The sequence below is a fragment of the Hipposideros armiger genome, unplaced genomic scaffold, assembly GCF_001890085.2.
Source record: "Hipposideros armiger isolate ML-2016 unplaced genomic scaffold, ASM189008v1 scaffold_182, whole genome shotgun sequence".
Lineage (NCBI taxonomy): Eukaryota > Metazoa > Chordata > Mammalia > Chiroptera > Hipposideridae > Hipposideros > Hipposideros armiger.
This window is the reverse complement of record NW_017731532.1, coordinates 2731319-2739478: the sequence shown is the minus strand read 5'-3', so window position 1 is coordinate 2739478 and position 8160 is coordinate 2731319.

The following is an 8160-nucleotide window of genomic DNA, read 5'->3' as shown; positions in this document are numbered from 1 at the left end:
CCCTGTTGCTCAGAGCTCACACTCTTAAGGGAGGCCTTAACCAACTGAGCCACTCGGCAGCCCCTTATGACATTTAGATTCAGCCTTCTGTGCTGTAGCTGAAGGGAACTCTTCTAGTTACATAGTCTTAAAACCCATCCACATAAAATTATATTAATATAAAGTTCTACGAGTTGGTAAAATTTTTTTGCACAGGGATACTATCTTAGTGATCTTCACTTATCCTAATGCCTAGCACATATAGTCAGAATTTAATTAATTAGTGTGGAATAAGTGCTAAAAACTATGACCCAGGAATTGTCAACCCGTAAGGTGAATATATATATATATATATATATATATATATATGTATATATATACATATATATATACATACATATATATATATATATATATATGCAGCTTCAAAGTTCTTATAACCATTAATTTATCCAATAAAAGTGTGCCAGACAGTATTAAGTACTAAGGATACAAGGGTGAATAAAATAGACAAAACCCTATCCTCATGGAGCTTAGAATCCACCGGAAAGACAGAGACTGATTTAATAATTGAATATTATAATGCCAGGGAGTGATGTGTACCAGAACGAACATAAAGTTGGGAAAGGAAATAGAGCAAGATGGGAATGGTTTTGGTTTAGAAAGGGTATCTAAAGGTTGCCTCTAATGAGGAGATTTTGAGCAGATAACTCTTTTGCTGGTTCTTACCGTACAAAGCAGTAAGTTTGCAAGTCGTATTTGATGTCAGAAGCTCTACAAAAATCAAGAGTCACAGTTGAGTTAGACAATATCTGAATTGCTCCAAATTCCAGTCTACTGATTTTTTTTGTAATTACTGATAAAAAGTGTCAAAACTAGATGTATTATAGTTATAGAATGAATCAAACTCATTCTCAGAGAAATTTAGNTCAGAATTCCAAGCCTCAATATTGTTGTTTTAATTCATGGTACACTGTGGAGAGATTTTGTTATGGACCACTTGTATGCCTTTTTCAAAACTCAATTTTGGGCCACTTTATTATAAATGTAACAAATACTTGAGAGTGAGAATTATAAAATGAGGAAGATTGTTCTGGTGCTTTCTTTAAACATAAAATGCTACTTTAATCTATCTTCATGAATTAGAAGGTAATCATGGCCAATCCCAGAGTGCCTCCTGCGTCCATGCAGTGCCTCTGATGCTTTTAGGTCGGAGGGAATCTTTCCATTCTTACACTGTTAGTTCCTCAAGTAAATAGTGTGATCCTTAACGGAAATATTCTTCTTGACGAAAAGGAAAATGTATGCCACACATGTAACATGATACCATTCCACATAAATCACTAAAAATTTTCAATGGTCCCTCCACAGGAAGGTGTTCTCAGAAATGAAATACAGTGATATTTTATAAGAAGTATCAGTGCTTTATCAGTCAAGATCCTTGTTTCACCAACTTACATAGGAGGAGATACAGTGTGAATATCACATATGAAATGAATATGAAAGGACATATCTTCATCCTGGGAAGAATTATAGAAAAAAGACAACACAAGGAAATGAAGTACTTTGATAGTCCCATGTATCCAGTTATAAGACAGCATTTCAAGACCATTGGTAATGTTCAAAGATTTCTGTCCTTTATCAGTCTCTGCCGAGAGATGGGTCTATATACATTTCACCATAAAGCTATGTGGAGCAGAGAGAGATAGCCTCTGGAATCTGCACACTGGTGGTAGGAAGTGGCCTGTCCACTTAAAAATAGAAAATGTTAGAGAATGTTAGAGAATCTTAGAAATTTGCCACTGTGGTTTTGGGAAAGAAAATACTATGAGACATTATGGACTAGAGCTCTGAATATTTTATCTCAAAGATAAGATAGATAACTACTCCATCTTTACAGTTTTTAATAGGAACTACAAATATTTGTTTAGTATCTTCAGTGTTTCCAAAGTTCTTTTTCATACTCTAGATTACAGCTTCTTAATGGCAGTAATGAGCTTTGCTTCAGAATGGTAGTTTAGTGACTGGCATAGATAGGTGCCCAATAAATTGTTATTGAGTAAATCAATAATTATATTTAATCCCCCAATAAATTTTTAATTTCAGAGTAATTATCCTCAGATTACCGATGAGAAAACAGATGCAGAATGTTTGCCCAAATAACAAGCAGACAGGATTCAAAGTTTTTAAATCTATAGGCTTTCTATTATACTGATGGCATCAAACTATGGTAAATAAAACCTTCAATTCTCCTCTACAAAGACTATTTCAAAGAAAATTCATTTAACACTAAAAGACAAAAAAAAATTATTGCTGCAAAGCATTTTAATTAAGGCATATTTGTCACAAAGGCCATTAGAATTGATAGTAGTCAAGTATGAGACAGTTTCAGCATTACGCTCATGTGTAAAATAATTTTTTGAATTTAATTTTATTAACTTGAGGTCTGTAAATTTGAAAAGCAAACATTTTTAACCATCTGAATTTTCCTCTCTCTTGGAAAAGCATTCATCCGATTGACATAGAGTTGACACTTCCAGCAATTAAATCCAGCATTTAATATTGCCGGTCCCTATTAGAAGATTACTATTGTCCTTTACTACACTCACATGGCCATTTACTTTCTACTGAATAGCAGATATTAATAGGATTGACTCACCCAGCCAACTGTGCAGAATTGTTGAAAAGGACAATGGCATCTGTGTGAGTGAGGGGAGAGCCAATTTCATAGACCTTTGAGAATGACAGGTATGTTATCAAAAAAACAACAACAACATAGAAAAGTTCAGAATTTTTGAAATAACAATTGACATAAGTTTCCTATTTGTTTGTTTGTTTGTTTGTTAAGAGAAACAAAAAACATATTGAAATCCTCTACTAGGGACTGCTAGTTAATTATTTGAAAACACTTGTTATGAACATTCCAATGAAGCCTAAAAATCTGTCTGCCAATAATTGCACGTATTGGGGGAAGGAAGTGGGTGGTTTTTCCAATCTTGCTCATAATATCTCAGTTTCTCATCCTTAAAGATCATTAGAATCAAAACAGCATCGAAAGGAAGTTCTAAAACAACTCAGTCGTTTTCAAAATGCATCTCTGCCTGCAAGAGCCAGCCTGAGGGAAGCCCCAGAAAACAGATCCTGTGTGCAGCATGAGAGGTTGCAGAACCCATCAGAAAGGGGGTATTCGCACCCTGATTTGCCACCCAAACACACAGCTTGCTTGTTGACTCAGCTATGCACTAGGCTTTAGGTCTGAGTTTTATGGAGAAACTGAAAATTCAAGGGTTGGAACAGATGTTCTTCATCTTGAAGGCTCTGTCCAGATGCTGCCACTCGAAGAGAGAAAAGCAGCTAATTCAGCAGGGCTGGGTGCAGCGTCCAGCGAGGCTAGTCAAACAGGCCAGAGTGGGGGCGACAGAGGATTAAGAAAGACAAAGAAGTACTTGACAGCGGGGGCTAGGTGGACAGCTGTCTCCTGATGGGAGGACAGTGACCCAGTCTAGCAGACGTGGTTTACTTATATAGCCTTGCTTATGTGGGGCAAGGAAGGGGAGGAAATGGCGTTGGGCAGAGGATGTTCCATGCATCAGCTGCAGGATGTTTGCAACCAATGTTGCAACAGGTGTATCGGACCCAGGATGTTTTATCACCAGTGTACAGAAACCACCTCCGTATGCTGAGATGCTGTGTCAGCCTTGCAAAAACACAGCCAGAGAGTGTGCCTTGCACCAACCTCTCCTTTACAGCTCTGGAAGGTGGTCTTGGTCTCCGGCAGCTAGGGATTTGGGAATTTGATGCATGGCCATAAGATGTTTGTTAAAATCTCAGATTCCTGTCCCTGTAGTGGTACTGATGCCAAGTGTCACCAGTCTTTGTGCATCCCCCACACAGACACTGCTGGCAATAGCACTGAGCTCCACAAAGGAAGCCCCAGATGCATGAAGTGTGCACCTCTGGTAAGGAGTAAGCTTCACCCTCTTCTTATGTAGAGGTGATGGTGGGAGGGTGTCAGTGTATTTAATGGTGCATTTGATGTTGGTCATATAGAAAAAGAAAGGGCCAAATCGAAAATCATTTACTCCTCACTCACAGACAAAAACTTTCTGTCTTGCCCAGGGAGATAAGTGGCTTCTGTCCTCTGCTAAGAGGTTGATGAACAAGATAGAGGCAAAATAAGATTACTAAGATTATGTAAATGAGTGCCCATGAAGAAAGCAGGGCAGAGACAGGGTGAGACCTAAAGAAGATCTCACCAACATGAATCTGTTTGATCCTCGGCTCCTGTCTTCTGTTAATCTCCTATTCCTTCCTGATCTCTCTCCCTTCACTCCAGACATCTTTACCAGATCATCAGATATTTACAACCCAAAGCTTTCAGGTATCTAATCTAAACTGTCTTCTCCTAAAGAAGTCACACATCAGATTCTTAAATGATTAAAACATGTGCACACCTAGACCCCACATGGCAGATTCTGTGGCTGGCTCACTCAGCAATCATTTTAGCCCTCTTCTAGCCTGCCTTCCTGTCTGCAGTGGCTTGAAAGCTAAAGACTAGCTTTCCCAGATTCCTTTGCAGGTAACATTCTAGACAATTTAGGTTCTGTCAAATAGACAGATTTAGATTCTGAATCTAAACTGAGTTTCATAACAGGAGAGGAATGTGGGATACGGCATACACTTTTCTGGTGCAAATAGTGGCAGAGGTTACACGGGGCTCGAGTTGACACTTGTGGCCATAACTTCTTGATGCAATGGGTCTTGAAGAGTCATCTGCTCACTTTGCAGTCCAGCTCTTCTGTATATTTTGAGAAAGTATTCCTGGAAAATCTCAGNGGAACTCAAATTTTAGAGAGTATCAATTCTACATCTGTATTTAGTGATCTATTTAGGCAGTTGTTGAATCAAATAATTAACATATTCCAAGAAAATGTAATAAGATTTATATTAAAAGCAAAATAGAAACAAGTGCCTTACTAATGCATCGGCATAACATTTCTTCTGCTCTGATTGCTTTCTGATTTGTATTTAAAATGTTTAATAAGCTGGTATATTGTTACCCTTAAAATAACAATGCATGCGAAAATCTCAGGAAACAAGAAAAAGTCAAAATAAAGGTGCAATTAACTACAAAATAAAATGGTATCTATTCTATAATTGTAGCACTATAAAGATATTTACTCAGCCACATCAAGAATGACTTTTTACATGAGTGGAAAGCTTTTTTTTTAAGTAGCAGCTATATTTCAAGGGGAAAAATAACAAATATGCCTCTTGGAATAAATGATACAGGATGAATAACAATAAGAAATACAAGACAAAGGATATTCTTTAAAGTTTGAGTAATAATGTTGTTCTAATTCTATATGTAGGTGTCTAATAAGAGCAATTAAATTATAAAATGTCTCAAAAGTCATTTTGAAATATTTGCTGGCTATAGTAGGTCAAGTCTGCCATTTTTTGAGATAAAAGTCATGACATTCATTCCCCTAATTCCTGCACTTTAAATCGATCTTGGGAGTCTGGGGCCAGTGTCCACGTGGTATTTAGAAATATTTGGCGATTTATTGTACTATGGTGCTCGTCTGTATGTTATGTGTTCTCCATCCAACTTCTGACCATGTTTTAGGCTGGCTCTACCATTACTTATATCCCTGACCTTTCCTTCTAAGGTTCATTTTATAACATTGGGTTTTGGATGGTTTTAAAAGACTACTGCTATATTACCACTTTAATGTCCTAAGAAACAACTAATTAAAATACAACTAACCTGTTTTTCTGGAGGCAAAATAGTTATTATTAAATATAAGATAGATGTTGAAACAGTTTTTTAAAGAATGGCTTTATACTTCTCAGTTCAACTAACTTGCACAGTGTGCTGCCTATGGTGCTGGGCTATAGAGGCAGAAAATTCTCTACTCACAAGAAACCCTGTATTTTGTTGGTGATTTGAAAAAGTAAACAGTAAGACTAAAATATGTTATGATAACATATTTGGTAGAATTCTGTTCAAGATACCATGAATCAGAGGGAAAGTGGTGAGTGCTTGTCTGGGAGGATTTCCCAAAGGAGTTGGCCTCTGCATTGAGTTTCATTAAATGACAAGTGGTTCACAAGGAGGGCAGTGACGAAAGCAGATTCCAAGCAAAAGGGCAAAGGTCAGGGATATAAACCATGATGGTGTGTTCAGGTTCTGCCATAATGGAGGGTAACAACTGGGAATCTGAAAAGGATGTAAGGGATCGGGCTGGAGGACATGAGGCTGGAGAGAGATATCCAGGGCAAAATGAGTAAGGTATGCAGTTCCATGATGCAGGGCTTATGTGTGTGGGCCTGAGGAGACAATGAAGGTTTTCAGTCAGGAGGCATTATGTTTTGGATCAATCACTCTAGCAGCCAGTGTGGCAGGGGAGTGGGTAGTGCAATAATAGTGACAGATTAAACAGCTAAGAGTCTATTCATATAATCAAGGCAAGTTTAGACCAGACCATGGGAAGACAGTAGCATTGGAAATATAGCAGTTGATGTAATTAAGACCAAGCCCCAAAACTTGAGGATGCTCAGAAATATTTAGCTATGTGATTTCATTACTTTCAAGTATTCCTTGTATTCAAACAGAAGTTATGTGGTATGTGTATTCTTGATGGAAAACAAACAAACAAACAAAAAAAACCACTAGCAAGCAAGTCCAAGTCAAGGAAAGGGTCCAAAAAACTGATGGAGACTCTACTTACAGGTGTCCAGGAAAACCCCCAAACTGTGTACATGTGCATTTCTCTAAGAGTACCCATGTTTCCATCAAATTCTCAAAGGGTCTATGGCACAAAAAGAGTGAGAACCACTACTCTATATACAATTCTCAAGTCTGGTCCAGTCTCATTCAAAATGCCTCAAAACATTCTTGAAATTTCTATTGCCATTCATCACATAGTGACAGCACTACAATTTTTAATAGATTCTAAGCTTTACAGTTTGAATTATTAATTGTTCCTGCTTGCACAGATAAGCACTTTGAGACTAGATTTCAATATTTCTGAAGTGTTAATGATTGGAAGAAAAGATCAACTATCCATTATAACACTACCAGGAATTTATATCTTATAAGCCAATTAACAAAAATTTGACTTTGAAAGCCACTTTGTCTGGAAGAAGTCACTTTCATGAGTCTTCTTGATCAGGTATCCATTTACTGGAAATGCATTGTTCTAGACTTTGGAGATGTGATCTGATAGAACATACTTCCCTGGGAGGTTAGGTTTTCTGTTTCCCAATGTGAAAAGCTGAATTAAAATGCCAGTATAGTAGGTGTGGATAAAACTTCTACAGTTCTCCCTACATTTAGTGATACCTTTTGATATGCTCCACTCTGTATGGGCATAATTCCGTCACAGTAATCTTCACACAGATTTTCATGCTTACCTGTTTGTAGACTGAGTTTCTTAAGGTCAGTGACTGTGGATCTTTGCTCATCTCTGGATTCTACATATGTTAATTGAACATTGTTAGGGACAATGAAAAACTATGTTGAATAAAAAAAAAATGCCTCCAAAATAAAATATTTCACCAAAGGGTAGCAGGGAGATCTGAATGAGGAAGTCACTTCTGAAAAATGGAGGTATAGTTACACTTGATATTAGAGGGGTCCAATGAATGTTTACAAATTTGTGAGTTTCCAGGGTCTTAATCAGAATATTTTGCAAAGTTGGGTCATTTACCTCATTTCTCCTAGCTTCTGGAGGCTTTCAGAATTCCAAGCCTCAATATTGTTGTTTTAATTCATGGTACACTGTGGAGAGATTTTGTTATGGACCACTTGTATGCCTTTTTCAAAACTCAATTTTGGGCCACTTTATTATAAATGTAACAAATACTTGAGAGTGAGAATTATAAAATGAGGAAGATTGTTCTGGTGCTTTCTTTAAACATAAAATGCTACTTTAATCTATCTTCATGAATTAGAAGGTAATCATGGCCAATCCCAGAGTGCCTCCTGCGTCCATGCAGTGCCTCTGACGCTTTTAGGTCGGAGGGAATCTTTCCATTCTTACACTGTTAGTTCCTCAAGTAAATAGTGTGATCCTTAACGGAAATATTCTTCTTGACGAAAAGGAAAATGTATGCCACACATGTAACATGATACCATTCCACATAAATCACTAAAAATTTTCAATGGTCCCTCCA